The sequence below is a fragment of the Pteropus vampyrus genome, unplaced genomic scaffold, assembly GCF_000151845.1.
Source record: "Pteropus vampyrus isolate Shadow unplaced genomic scaffold, Pvam_2.0 Scaffold3, whole genome shotgun sequence".
Classification (NCBI taxonomy): Eukaryota; Metazoa; Chordata; class Mammalia; order Chiroptera; family Pteropodidae; genus Pteropus; species Pteropus vampyrus.
This window is the reverse complement of record NW_011888784.1, coordinates 2,535,196-2,551,271: the sequence shown is the minus strand read 5'-3', so window position 1 is coordinate 2,551,271 and position 16,076 is coordinate 2,535,196. Positions and strand designations below refer to the sequence as shown.

Sequence of the window (16,076 nt, the reverse complement as noted above, 5' to 3'; positions counted from 1 at the left end):
GAGGCGGGCGGCGAGCCCCATGGCGGACAGGGCCCGGGCCCTGCTCAGCGCGCAAACACCTTTCCTCTGGGGAGGCAGCAGGGCCGGCGACCCGGGCTAAGGAGCGCCAGGGCCGCCCGGAGATCGAAGAGGGCGGGGTGGAGGAGCAGGGGAAGGAGGCAGAGGCAGGTAACTAGGTGGGTGGGTGGGGACGGCAGCGGGGCGGGCTGGTGGAGGTGGCAGCGGCTCCCCTCTCAGGGTTTCTTTTGTTTCATGGCCTTAACCAGCCCCCGGCGCGCGCGGCGGCGGAGGCGACGCCCCACGCCGCTCTCCGAATGAAGCCGGCGCGCTCTGATTGGGCGCTTTTAATCTCTGGGAGCCCGCCCTCTTCTCCCCTCAGCCTTCTAAGTCCTTTCCCGAGCACCCCCCCACCCTCTTTTTTTGAGCCCCGCCCCGCTCCTCCCCAGAGCTCTCTGATTGGGTGACCGGAACGAGCTAGTCCCCGCAGCCTGCTCCTTTCGTCCTTTTCCCTCCCCCCTCCCCTCCCTCCCCTTCCCCTACTGGCTCACGAGGAGAGGGACTGTGATTGTTCGCTTTACACGTCACTCTTTGTGACGTACCACAGCGGGGCGGGAGAAAAGGGGGCGGGACGAAGCGCAGCGGCAGAGGCTGAAACTAGTGACCGAGTAGGGGTTTTTGCGCAGGCGCGTACAGTTGAAGCGCACACCTGGGTTTCTTTCTTTCCCCGCATCCCTCTTGCCACCTGGGTCGGGTGTTTTAGCGCAGTGTGGGAGCGGCCTTGGAGTGGAGCATAGACGGGGGCCGGAGGGCGTTGTTTCCCCTGGTTGAGGAGATTTCCCTCTTTCAGGGTAAGGGCCTAAGGGGAGTCGAAGGAGGGGCCAGTGAGGTGTCCTGCTATCCAGCTGCGGGGGTGGTTTCCTGAGTCGCGTGGCTCCTGGGCCTTCCCTGCGGAACCCGGGAATGCTCCTCCTTTGGGGCAGGGCCCTCCCACGTCCAACTGGCCGGGCTTCCAATGCAAGCCTGGTTGATTTTACATCAGGAGCCTTAAACGCTGAACTTCAGTTCTTTAGACGTTTCAAGGAAATTCAGTCTTTTCCTCCAAGACGCTCTTGTCTAGGTGCATACAGTAGTTACCTTTCTTAGGGGTTTATTTTTAAATCGCTTATTCCTCCATCTTAGACTATCTCACCCCCTCCGCCCCCGCCGGTGGTAGGTTATAGCAGGTAATCTTCCCAGGTTAGTGCTCACCACTAGCATTGTCCTATAGAGATATAATGCGACCAACAGTGCAATTTTAAGGTTTCTAGTGACCTCATTTAAAAAAAGAAACAGTTTTAAGTAGTGCAATAATTCAAAATATTTTTACAATCGATATAAAATTACTGATGTCTTACAGTTTTTACAGCTGTCTTTGAAAATTGTATTTTACACTTACACTCACAGCATATCTCAATTCAGTTCGCTTCACATTAGCCATGTATCAGGTACTATAACTACTATCAGCTTTGAGACTTGATTTTTGAGTCGTAACTTGGGATTCTTTCTACATAGGATTTATTGTATCTTGCTGCTTCACACTTGTTTTTTATGAGTGAACTTTAATTGAACACCAATTTCTAAATTGTCTAGAATGTTACAAAGCCAGTAAGTAGTCCAAGAGAAGGCTGAAGTATGTCTTCTGTTTTTTTGTGCCTTTGGACCATGTGCCCAATTCTACAACTTTTCTACTCCAATCAAATGCCTAGAGAATTGTTATGAACACTAAAACCTTTCTTGTTGCTAGGAATCCCTCGTATAGCCCTGTATGTTGCTTCTTTAACAACTCATTTATAGCAGTAGCCTCTGAAGCAGTGATTTCAACCTTGACTGTACATCAGAATGAAGAACTTAAAAAAAAAAAATACAGAGCCAGGGAGAGGCAAACTTTGGATACTTGGATTTAGTAGATCTGGAGTGGGGACCTGGACAAGTTTTTAAAAAGCCAGACTTGAGAACACTGACCTAGGGTTTGAGTTTGGGGTTTACAGAAGGAATCTTGCTATTAATTCTACCGAAAAGTGATCTTTTTCTCTTCTACCTTCCCAATTAGGCACAATTTTCACTGATTTACTACAACTACACTTTTTTTGTGATATCTCCGCCCCAAGGACATTTCACAGCGTCTTATAAAGGTACTGAATCTTTTGTAATGTACCAGCGAGTAGCTTATATAATTAGACATTTACTTATAGAATATACAGATATGCTTGCTGTCTTATATTTCTAAATTGTCTAGGATGTTTAAACAATAACCATTATTTGAAGGGTAGCCCTTCTAGCAAAACAAATCTCAAGGAAGAAAGTAAAATAAAAGGTGCAGTGGCCACTCCCAGGATACATTGGTCATTGGGAGGAAATGGTTAGTAGAATTTCAAATGAAACTCTCAGAAGTTCCTTTTTTTCATCTCTTTTCATGAGTATTGTCATTTAATGCTCATCCCTTGGTTTTAAGTTTTCTTTGCAAGGGCCCACAGCAAAAGCTATAGTGGGAGTGATAGTTCATAGACATTTTTCTTTTGAGAGGGGGAGATGTAAAAAAATAGATTTATATAGATAAGATCCATTCAGCTAAGATTTTTTAAAATGCTAAATGGCTTAATTTAGGTGTTCGTAATATAACAATTGCTTTCCGCTTCATTCTCACATAATAAATGAGTTTTCATACGTTCCCATACATAAATGTATACATTCATGCATTAATTTATATTTGATCAATATTGCGATTTATGAACAAGGCCGGAGATAATGATGTTCATGCAGCTTCCCCTTTGGGTCTGTATTTATTGTCTTGTATTAAATCTTGTTTATGAAGTAAATTTAAGATTTACATTTGCTCTAAATATATGACTGGAATTCTTTCATTTAAATTCATTAAACAAACCTAATCCTTTCTACCCTCCCCCAGCCACATAACACATTAATTTGCACTTGAATAGAGTGTCTCTTTTATTCCTACACTGCTGTTTATGACATAAGTTGATATACTGGGGCAAAAGAGTTGCTTTAAGGATTTTAGGACAAAAAAACTATAAATTGGCTAGATTTTATCAAGTAACGGGGCTGACTGCTGAACTAGCTTTTTAAATTAGATTATAATGATATAAAGGTTGGAACAATTGCAAACTAAACAAAGCTTAACAAATATGTTTGTCCTAGGAAGAAAACTGAGATAATTAAGAATAATTTTGAAGCAAACCCTTAAAGACTGCCACAAAAATGTGGTGAAAGATTCTACTGACACCTTCACCTAGAACCCCAAACTAAACATCTGCTTTGTTTCAAGGCAGGATGAGTTTCTTTAGGATAGGCTGTCCCCAGGAATCAACAGTCCCCAGCTCCAAGATAAGTTTTCCTAGGGCATGAATGTGCCATGCTCCTACTTGAAATTAGGAAAATGGCATGTTCTAATTGCCTAAGAACGAAGTCTCCTACCGAGTATTCCAGGCTTTCCACACTCTGGAATCATTCTTCCAAGTGCTCAAAATTGTTACATAAACATGCTTAAATCTCTTAAAATAAACAGAAACTCTTCTTTGATAGCACATCTCCCTCCCCTCACCACTCTTAATTCTCTACTCCAAATCATCTGCTTCAAGAGCCGTCTGCTGTTCTTTACCACTGCAGTGCTTTTCGGCTGCTTCACTAGAATTATCTTCATCTTGCCACTGAATCCAATGAGCATTTTTTACCCTTATCAATCACGGCACCACTGCTCCTTAAAACTCTCTCTTTGCCTTCTCTCTGCTTTTCTTCCTACTTGCATGACCTTGCCTCAGACTCCTTTGCAGGCTGTGTGTCTATTACTCTTTGGGGATTTATCAAGGCTGCTTTCTGTTTATTCCATACTCTCCACCTAAAAATCTTATTCGTTCCCAAGATTTCTGCTACTTTGTTGACAATTTCCAGATCTATATTGTCATTCCTGATCTCTCCATTGAGTTCCAGACCCATAAATCCCATTGTTTTATGGATGTCTCCACTTGGCAATTCAAATTCAACCTCAATTTAAGCTCAGCTTCCCAAACTGAAATTTCAGTTAAAATCAGCTTTTTGGCTCAGTATTGGACAGTGCTACTCTCTTCTCAATTCCTTTGACCAAAAGTCTGATAGACGCTCTTGTCTCCTCTAACCTACGTAGCCTGTAAAGACCAAATCCAGTGGGTCACATCTTCCAACTCTCAAATCTATCTATCTTTCTGCATCTTTACCACCATTACCATAGTCTGGGCCACATTATTCAGACCATGAACTATTACAATCGTCCACCAAACAATTCCTGTCCTCCAATTCATTTTCCATTTTGCATTTCAAATGATTGTAATTCGAATTTACTCCTTCTACTTCCCTGCTTGAAACTCTTTTTGTTGTCCTTAGGATAAAGTCCCAATTTCTTAACATAAAATCTTCTATATCTGGACCTTGTCTACCTCTTTAGCCTCATTTCATGCCATTCTTCCTCTTGCCCTCTTGGCCTCTGCCGTAGAAGCCTCCGAGAAGCCATTCATATATTCTTCATACTCTTATGCCTCCAGGCCTGGAAAATGACTCTCCCTGCCCGCTCTTAGGTTAGCTAATTTCCATTTGTCCTTTGGGACTCAGTTTATACATCACTTTCTGTGGGATGTTGTCCCTAACTCTCTAGGTAAGATTAGGTGTCTTTGTAGTAGGTTTCCATTGCACCCTACATGTCCCTAGAAACACTTTTCATACCTTATTGTTTAATTATACCTCTTTCTCTGTTTTCATCCTTATAAAGCCAGTGCCTGCTATAGTCCCTGGCAAGTAGGAGGGGCCAGTGTGTACTTGTTGACTGACTAAATAGATATTCTTCCAAATAAACTCCATTCTTCAGCTAGTCTAAGCTTTTGGCCATTTTTCAAACACAAGCTTGCAATCTCCCAAGATTACAAAAGTTTGTAATCTTTGGGCCTCTGTTTTTTTTTTTTTGGCTAGATTGTCCTCACCTTCTACCCCCACCCTGCCCACCTCTACCAATTTTACAGTTTCAGTTTACATTTGACTTCTTCCAATATACTTCTTTTCTAATCAATACAATCAGGGCTAGTCCTTTTTTCCTAACCCTTTGGAAAATGCACATGAAGGCAACATTTTGCGTATATCTTCTGAATGCTTAATTAACCTCATAAAGTCTATCCATGGCTCCCTTTGGGTTCCATAGACTTGTGATACAGATAGGCTAGATGTTCACTAACTCATTTCCTTTTCTTCTTGAGTACACAGCTAGACTGCATTTCCCGGCATCCATTGCAATTGGGAGTAGCTATAAGACTGAGTTTCACCAAGTGCACACCAGTTCCAGACCCTTAAAAATCCCTTACACATCGTCTTCCACGTTCCTTTCCCATCTGTGGTGTAGATGAACATGATGTTAAAGATGGCAGAGCCATAAGAAGAAAAGAACCTGAATCACCACATGGAGGAGAGGTGCCCTCCAATCAGATATACCTATTTTAGACTTTATATGAGAGAAAAAATATTTTATCAAATTTGAAGTATTATATATTTTTGTGTATGTTTATTACAGCAGTTAACCCTTAACTAGTATAAAATGCTTGGTTAAAAATCTCTGATTTGAAAAGAAACAGTAAAATGATCAGTGGTTCCCAGGGATTAAGGGTAAGGGAGGGATAAATAGGTGGTACACAGGGGATTTTTAGGGCACTGAAACTGTTCTGTATATAACTATAATGGTGGATACATGTCATACTTATTTGTCAAGGCTCATAAAGTATACAGTACCAAGAGTGAACCCTACTGTAAACTATAGACTTTAGGTGATAATGATATGTCAACATAGGCTCATAGACTATGACAAATGTACCACTCTGTTGCAGGTTGTTGGTAGTGAGTAAGGCTATGCCAGTGTGGAGTCAGGGCGTGTAAGGGAGCTCTCTGTACTTTCTGCTCACTTTTGCTGTGAACCTAAAACTGATTTTGGGAAAAAAAATCTACTTTAAAAAACCCCAAAAAACTGTTTTACACATTTATAATATTTAGATTGAACTGCTATATGATCTGATTACACATTGCCTGGGACTATCCCACTTTGTAGCATGGAGCCTGATATTTATTTACAGGAGGATCAATACACCAAGATGACTCAGCAATCCTAAATGTGTATGCACCAAACAACAGGACTTCAAAATGTATGGAAAACAAATGAACAAACATGAACAAAAAATATGATACAGCTTGTAGAAGAAATAGACAAATCCACAAATATAGTTGGGGCCTCCAATACCCCTTGCTCAGCAATTGATAGAACTGTTAGAAAATCAGCAAAAATATAGAACTGAATATACTATCAGCCAACAAGATCTAATTGATATTTATAGATTGCGACATACAACAGCAGAATACACATTCTTTTCAAGTGGCCATGGAACATATCCTGGACTTTAAAACAAATTTCAACAAATTTAGAAGAATTGAAATCATATACTGTATGCTCTCTGACCATAATATAATCAAACTAGAAATCAATAACAGAAAGGGAACAAGAAAATCTCTAAATACCTGGAAATTATACAATGCAATTCTAAATAATTTATAGGTCAATGAAGAAGTCTCAGGGGAAATAAAAAAAACACATCAAACTGAATGAAAATAAAAATACAACATCAAAATTTGTAGGATATGGCCAAAGCAGAACTCAGAGAGTAGTTTATATCACAAAATGCTTATTTGGAAAAGAAGAAAGGTCTTAAATCAATAATTTAAGTTCCTATCTTAAAAAAAGAAAACGAAGAGCAAAATAAATCCAAAACAAGCAGAAAGAGGAACAAATGAATAGCAGAAATAAATGATAATGAAAATAGGAAAACAGTAGAGAAAATCAATGCAAGAGACTGATTCTTCAAGAAGAATCAATAAAATTGATAAACCTTTAGCAAGACTGACAGACTAAGACAGAAGACACAAATCACCAATATCAGCAATGAAACGGACTAGCACTACAGATCCTTCAGCTATTAAAGTATAAAAGGAGAATACTATAAACAACTTAATGTTCATAAGTTTGACAGCATGGAAGAAATGGACCGATTCCTCAAAAACTACAAACTACCAAAGTTCAAGCAATATGAAATAGACAATTTGAATAGTCCTATAACAATTAAAGAAATTGAACTCATAAGGGAAAATCTCCTGAAAAATAAATCTCCAGAGCCTTATGGTTTCACTGGAGAATTATACTAAATATTTAAATAGGAATTAAGATCAATTTTATACACTGTCTTTTGGAATATGGAAGAGAAGGGCATACTTTGCAATCATTTCATGAGGCTAGCACAGATACTAAAACCAAAGATAATACAAAGTAAACTACAGACCAAAATCTCTAATGAACATAGACACAGAAATCTCAACAAAATATTAAAAAATCAAATCTAGCAATATATAAAAAGAATCAATCATGCACTACCATCAAGTGGGTTTTTTTTCATATATTTAAAATTGGTTTAATATTTAAAAGTCCATCAATGGAGAACAGATGTTTATACAAAAGCTTGGACAGGGATGTTCATTGCGGCAGTATTTATAATGGTCAAAAAGTGGAAACAACCCAAATATCTACTGCTGAGTGGATAAACAAAATGTGTTATATCCATACTATGCAATATTGTTCAGCCATAAAAAGAATGACATACTGTTATATATTTACAACAAAGATGAACCTTGAAAACATGCTAAGTGAAATAGATCAATCACAAAAGGCCACAAATTGTATGATTCCATTTATATAAATATCCAGAATAGGCAAATATATAAAATCAGAAAGCAGATTAGTGGCTACCAGAGACTAGGCAGTGGGGAGAAAGCGAGTAACTGCTGAAGGGTAAGGATTTTATTTTTGGGATGATGAAAATATTCTGAAGTTATTGATGATGATTCAAACCTAGTGAATATATTAACCATGGAATTGTACACTCTAAATATGTGACTTATGTTGTAAATATATTTCAAGTAAAAAGCCAACAAATAAAATATACCATAATCGACATTCTAAAGAAGAAAAAGTATATTATCCTGTCAATTGATACAGGAAAAGCATATCACACAGTCCAATACCGATTTATGATAAAAACCCTCAGAAAACTAGGAAAACTCTCAGAAAATCCACAAAAAAACCTATCACTAACATTATGCTCAATGGTAAAAGATTGAATACTTTTCTCCTAAGATCGGGAACAAGGCAGAGATGTATGCTCTTACTCACTCTTAATCAACACAGCACTGGGAGTTTTAACCAGAGCAATAAAGCAAGAAAATAAATAAAAGATACACAGATTGGAAAGGAAGTAATATTTACTTACATGGAATTATCAAATATAAACAAAGGAGAAGACAATCTCAATGAAAAATTTCAGGTTTCAAAATAAAAGGAAAAAAATAAGCAGGATTGATTCCAAAATGTATATGGAACTAGTTTAAAAGACTCCATGTAAAGGAGTAGTTATCATAAAAAAGTATAGTCAAGCACCAAGAAGTTGAGAAAGGTAGAAAAATTTAATTGGCTAAATATAGAGTTAAGCCGATTGAAACAGAAGAATAAACTATGGTATATGCCACATAAAATGTATAAAACAGTAAAAATGGATAAACTGAAAAACTAAAGAAGGAAATGAAATGCAAACTGTAGAAAACAGGGAAAGAGAAAAATATTGTAATGAATCTAAAATAAGTACAGTTGATAGACTACAGAAAATGTATAAGGTTAAAAAAGGAAATCTGATAATACATTGGAAGTAAACAACATGATTTGAATACATTTTAAGCTTGTGCTTAATAAATAATAAAGTATGTAAAGAAATTCGATCAATAAATATGTAAGTAATTATATTCTTTAATTTCTGCCCTTATTTTGTATGACATCAACATGACTTTTTTAATTTCTAAAATCTACCTGTCTTTAAAATTTAATCATTGTGAAATGTTGGTTTTTCTAACTTTTGAGTTTCATCAGTTCAGAACTCAGCATTTCTATCACTAAGTTCTAATCCACAAAATATGTCTTCTGGAGACAGTGGGAAACATGTACCCCTTTGCACCAAACAAAGAGAATTTGCTACTTTTCAGTTTCACAAATCACTTATCCTATTGTGCCTCAGTTTTCTTCACAGATAAATTTGGATTAACTCATTCAATAGATAATTATTTAGCTTCTACTCTGTCCCAGGTGCTGTTCTAAGTATCTGGAATATATCAGTGAACAAAAGAAAAATTTCTGTTCCAATGGAACTTACACATTCTATAAAAGGGATACACAAGATAAACATGTAATAAGTACATACAGCATGTTAGAAGGTAATAATACTATTAAAAAAAAAAAGAAACAAGATCAGATGAGGAGGTTGTGGACTACAGAAGCCTAGGGTATGACACACTTTTAAATAGTATGGTCAGGGTAGGCTTAATGGAGAAGGTAATGTCTGAGCAGAGGTTGGAGGTTAAGGAGTTAGCCAAGTGGAAATCTGGGGGAAGAATGTTCCAGAGAGAGTGGTACTTCTAGAGCGAAGGTCCAAGTTGGGAGCAGATCATGCAGAGCTTTGTAGGCCATTTCAATGACTTTAGCTTTAATTTACTCTGTGTAAAATGAGACACCATTGCAGAGTTTGAAGCAAAGAAGTGATATTTTCAAAGGCGTTGAGATTTTTTTACTGTAGGAAGCATGACTAGGAGGAGGGTTATAAGGAGCCGTAGGATTCAGGACATATTTTTGAAGACATGACCAGTTCCAAGGTTTGGACCTGAGCAACCAGAAGGATGATGATGCCACCAATAGGGAGAGCTACAGGCAGAGCAAGTCTGGGATCAATATTTCTAGGGTTTTATGATCTTCGATGGCCTCTGATGTGGCTTGAATTTAAAGGCCTCTTCTCTGATTTGGTGTTTCTCACCATCCCTACTGCTAGTCCTCCTTTTCACTTTTTCAATGCCCTAAGTCTTAGCTTTCAGGGAGGTAGACCAGTCAAATTTTTCCAGGCACCCTATTGGCTGGTTCCTCTTACTCAGACCTTAATTGTAAATCTCTCTGCTAAACATTTGACTTCTAGTTGGAAAAAACAAAACAAAGCAAAATCTCCTAATACTTTCATTGTTTTTCTTAATTTTTTTCATAAGATTAATTAAAAAAATTTTTTTCTTAAAATCATATTTCACAATAATTTAACTTTTAGAAGCAAATTTGATGCTCATTTTGCAATACTGGAGAGTTAATTGCTCTAAATAAGGAGAACATGGAAGTATTTCTTCTAGCTTTTAGCGGAATATTTGAACCTTGACTGGGAAAAACTCTTAAGGATGAGCATGAAATACACTTTTCGTATCAATCCATTCTCTGCCTTATTATTTTGATTCACGTGTAGGAGCTGTTGAGTTTACAGTGGATAAAATGAGTTTTAAAATATGCCAGCTGTCCACGAGGACTATTATTTTATTCAGATCCCTGCGTAATTGTGATACGAGATCTGGTCCTGATGGTCAGGTATGCACTAAAGTCCTTGCAAAGCAAAAGTTCCCCAAGGCTACATTTTTTTTATGCTTCATTTTCAGACTGTTGGTGCCACAGGAGCAATTAAAATTTGTGAATAATGTCTGTTTCCCCCTCTGTAAATAATGTGGATGGCCTGCAGTCTGTTAATATTCATGGCAGGGGATTTAACAGGCTATTGTGTTAGTAACAATGTAGATGCAAATGGTAAACATTTATCATCTCCAAAGTTTTCAGGCAATTTGCAAAGCAATGTCAGTTGAAACAGATGCTCTAAACTCCTCAAATAAAACAATCTTTAGATGATTTCTCCACATTCTCTAAAAACATTTGTCTCCCATTAACTTCTGTTTATGTCAAGTAATATAAAATCTACTAGAAAGTGAACAGTAATGGATAAAAAGTTGAATGTTCTCTGAAATTAATTTCCTGATTCTTTAGATGCTATGAATTATTTTTAAGGCATATCAATAATACCTCCTGTATGCGGGAATGTATTAGTAAGTTCCCTCTGCATGTTTATTAGAAGGTAAACTACATCTATACTAGTGAAAATTTCCCAATATATTTATCTACAGTCTCCAATTTTTACAATTGATATTATCTTCACTCATGAAAATCATAAATCCTAATGGGAAAGTTCAAAGATTTGAAAGTCTTAAAATTGAACTAATATTTTGCCAAGAGGAGAAAACTCTTTAAGAATTATAATGTCTCCTAGTATAGGTTGTAGAAGACAGACATGGATCAATAAGTATTGACTAATTTCTTCTTATAAGGCTTGGACTATGCTTATGGGAATATAAAGAAATATAAATCATGTACTTGACTGCAAGAAGCTCATAATCTAGTTGGTGGGATGGTCAAAAGTTAAAACATATGTGGGCATAGAAGACAATAATCTAGTGCTTAAATGGATCTCAGAGAAGCATATTTTCAGCATTTTGAAAGGAAATATTTTTGCGAGGTAATTAGGAAAGACTTCATGGAGGAAGTTAGGCAGAGATGCAGGGGAAGTGAACACTAAAAGGAGAAGCTTGCAGGCTTGGGACTAGAGGTGGTAGGATTGGGAGGCAAGTAGACAAGTTTGATTAAAGTGAGAGAGAGATATATGGCAATGAGAAAAGCAAAGTCCAGAAATATGAAAAAGGCTAAGGCATTTAGACTCTACTATGAGGCCCATCTACTGTTGGGAGGTTGGTTTCTTGTATAAGGATTCAGGCCAAATAGAGATTAAGTCCCAGAGATTAAGTCTACCACCTATAAATAATATACTATTTAATGATTTAACAACTTCTTTGAACCTCAGTTTTCTTCCTATGCAGTGGAGATTATATCTACCAAGCAAAATTGTGAGGGCTGCATGAAATAACATTTTCATTGTCACATTAGTTGTCATCTCCTCTGTAGTAAATGGGCGGGGCTGGGAGATTACAATAAGAGTTTGTGAAGAAGAAAGTGACATCATTAAAGGGACAGATGTGGTCTCTGGGGAATGTCAGTCTTGTGTTGGTGTGCAGGATGAATCAGGGAAGGGGAGCCTGTGTGTGTTGGAGGTGAGGGACCAGGATGACGAGCTCATTAGACCTCACACAAAGACACAGGACCCTGAACTAACCATACTGGCTGTGGCCAAACCAGTAGAAATGAAGTAAATTCAGGAGGGAGGAATGAAGGAATTTGGTGAACATAAAGCCAAACGTAGAAAATGAAATCAGAGAGAAAAATTTCGTGATTTCAGGATGAAGAAACATCAAACTAGTAGACGAAAGTATTAAGGAAAAACCTCTAATGGACATTTGTTTTGTCTGCCCAGTGCCCTAACCCACTCTTGCCTTTGGATTAGCTGCCCTCTTCCCTCTTTGAGGACATGCCATTTATCTGGCTTGGTGCTATGGTCCCTATTATTATTTTATGTGTATATATGTATATATGTATTACATATGTATGTATGTATTAGGATGTGAAGTGGGACTTTTTCTATTGTCTTGAACTTTTGACAAAAGCCCAAAGCTGAGAATAATTGGTAACAAGTACCCTACATTCATTCTCAGGAAAAGGTTTAAGATGGCATCCCACAGAAAACAGTCACGAGGATATTAAAGTACAGCATAGGGAATACAGTCAATGATATGGTAATAACTATGTTAGTGCCAGGTGGGGACTGCACTTATCGGGGGATCACTTCGTAAATTATATAAATGTCTAAGCACTATGCTGTACACTTGAAATGATGTCGCATGTCAATTGTAATTAAAAAATAAAAAATAAAAAACACCATCCCATAGTATTTACTATAAAATTGAAGGGAAAAAATAGAAAAGGAGCCTAGTAATCATCATTTCCACCAGTACTAGTCTGTATAAGACATTTCTCAGAAAGGGTTATTTATAGTGAATTTATAGGGGGTAGAGTATGCTTTTTGGCATAGACCCTTGTGCCTGATGCTGCCCTGGAGGTATCTGAAAGCGGAAAGTTGACTGGAGTGGTCCACAGTGGTATATACGGAAAAGAGAGAGAGGACAGCAGTGAGATGCAGGCTTCACTTTCGCCTGTGGAGTAAAGGCAGGTGGCATCTCCCACAGGTCGAGTTGTGATGAGGTGTGACGAGGAGGATAAAACACCAGACCATTGCTTCCTTCTTCGTCCCAAATGTTTGAGTTATAGAAAGGCCTGGGCTCAGAGAAGAGGGAAGCACTGGCTCGCTCTAAATCAAACTGGACTTTTAAATTCCTGCTCAAGAAATGATTCCACTATCTGAAAGTGACAGGAGAGCTAGGGCCTCTGCCCGGGTCATGGCTAAGGGCAGAGAGTGGAGAGCTGATGAAGCAAGCTTGAAGGCAGTAAGTAGTGGGGGAAAAAGATCAAGCTGCTTCATCTTCGTACTCCACCTAATCCATCCTGTTTAATAATCATGCCCGCATGCATTGATCAAGATTGGAAAAAAATACATCCAAACGTTCTCTGAAATCATCTCTGAGCGGCGAGAGTATAGATGTTTTTAAATACCTCCTTTATATTTTTCTGTATTTCAAAAATATTCCAGAATAAAACAAACGAGAAAGATGTACAGGAAATGGCTCAAGAGAAGAGAGAAGAATGAAGATCAAAATTTTAAAAGGGAAGCAAGTTGTCTCCTACTTAGTCTAATGAGCCACACATTATATCTGTATTTCTAGTGAAATGCCTTTAAATCTCTCCTCCTTTTCATTTTCATGCCACCACAGTACTGCTGACTCTCCCTCCCCCACCTTTAGAAGACTGAAGTGACCTCATAATTGATGGATTTTCTTCCTATGAACCACCACATCACCAGCAGGATTATTGTCCCCAAACCTTTCATCACTTCCTGATTGTTCCAAACAACCCCCAGGTTCAACCAGGCCAGTTTCTTCACAGTCTCTTAAAAGGACTAAGCTTAACCCTACTTCCTAATCTCCAACATCCAAAGTGACCTTTCGATCTATTCAAATTATAACCATTTCTTGCAGTTCACCTTGGTTCCCACCCCTTCACTCATTTCAGACAGGAAGAGGCTCTTGGTTTGGGAGTTGGTTTACATGCCAGAGTTCTCTACTTTTTTATACATGTAAATTGAATAAAGACTTGTAAAGTCTGCAACTGATGGGATCATGCAGTGTACTTCTGTGTGTATATCCCTATGTCATATATTACATTGTTTAGCACATAATAGTCTCAGAAAATATTGTTGAATCCAAGTAGTTAACACAAAAGTATTCAATTTGTTAATTCATTACCCAAACTAGTAGGATTATGGCACTTAAAATAGCCCATTGGTTCCTTTCCTGAATCTGGTAAACTTTCTAAATCATCTTTTCTCTCTTTTCACTTATGGTATGCGGTCATGTGAAAGTAATTTGACATCATAATATCTAAAGTGTAGTATAAGAGAGTGGACTTAGATAAAAGAAAACAACCCTTATTTAAATCCACTCATGGGCGATGAAAAGAAACACTTTCATACTACTTTTGTCATTTAAAAATTACTTTTTTTGAGCCTCTGAACAAGTTATTAAAAATAAAGAAAACTTTCCCCTTTCCCCTACTCTACTATCTAGGAAAACTTTTTTTTCTTGACATTTCTGAATAGATCCTACAAAGTAAAATAAGGGCTCATACTTATTTTCACCACACTTTTTTTTTTTTTTAATTTGTAAGTAAATTTACCCTGACTCTACACAAGCCAAGAATTAAAATGCAAATAAGAGAGAGAGATTGGACATAGACAAAAGTCAAGCATTCTCTCAAGTCTACAAAAGGGCCATGTCCAATGGGATTGACAAACACTAAGTATTTCTGAGCTGTGTATTTCAGAAGGCCATGATATAATGTATTAAATTTGATTTGACCTCATTAACTACCACAGTACTGATTGCAATAATGATCTAGGTTCAGGTTTAAAAAAAATTTTTTTAACTTCTTAGAGTTTTTTTTTTTAAACTTGTTTGACCTCACATAGAAGCCTACCTACATGATCTCCTTAGTCCCCAGCCCTTCTTCCACTGGAGCCCCTAACTCTGTTGTCATCTGCAGCAGTAATGTCGTAGTGTAAACCAGCCTTGACTGCTGAGTTGAAGCTCAGGAGAGCAGCCCAGTCTCTGGAAAACCCTAAAACCTGAAGTCAGCTGTGCTCTTCCAGCCCCAACCCTTCTGAACTCTCCTCCCTCGAAATCCTGGTTTCACCTCCCAGAGTCACACCCTTCCCCTCTCCCATTCCTTTCTTAAAAATAAAACCCCAGGCTTTGAGTTTCCCTACCATTGAGTTGGCAGGCTGTAGAAGGTGAAAGTAGGCTGTTCCTGCTGATGGCGGAGGCAGAGGTTTGCTCAGGCCTGGAACTCAGAACTCATTTTCCCATAAACGCCATAGAAACCATAATGTACTGTTAGGTAGGTTCTAGAGTACGTTTAGAACTCCAGATGAGGTATGTGATTCAAATGGACTTTTGTAGGTTCTCCTGGTTACCCACCTATTCATTTTAAGCTTGTTTCCTTAGGAAAATGGCTCTGAGTTGTAAACAACTGACCATAAATTGTGTGGAGGGAGTCCCAAGGGCACAGATCTAAACTGTTTGTCTGCTGTGAATCCAGAAATGTGGCCTTTGAGGCGCTTGGACAACTCTACCCCAACTCCAGCCCCGGGACTGCTAAGCTGTTAGAAAAACCAAGAGCCCCGGTAGAGTGAGCACTCAAGAGGGAAATAACAGACCTGAGCAGGGAGAGGGTGCTCGTGAACTTGGTGCAAGGACCATAGGCAGGGCAGGAAGGGCAGAAGGCTCAGGGATGGAAGGGTGAGGTTTTCCAGAAGGTCTTTGGGCCCAACCTCTAGAGATTTTAACAATGTTATATTGTTAAGGTAGTTTCTACTGTATCTTTAGAGTTCTCTATGCAATGGAGTCCAGGGGTAGTGTTATCTTGTGGCCTAGAAATAGAGTACTTAGTGTGTGTGTGTGTGTGTGTGTGTGTGTGTGTGTGTGAGAGAGAGAGAGAGAGAGAGACAGAGAGA

General features: G+C 38.4%; 1 long non-coding RNA gene across 2 annotated transcripts in view; it reads left to right on the top strand.

Moving 5' to 3' along the window:
• The first annotated feature begins 709 nt into the window (after nt 1–709).
• Nucleotides 710–16,076, top strand: part of LOC111740297 — a 63,681-nt gene continuing 48,314 nt past the window's right edge. For both annotated transcript variants that reach the window (XR_002780568.1, XR_002780567.1), the window contains exons 1-2: nt 710–848; nt 2,090–2,171. This is a non-coding gene — a long non-coding RNA (uncharacterized LOC111740297). The remainder of the gene's footprint in view (nt 849–2,089; nt 2,172–16,076) is intronic.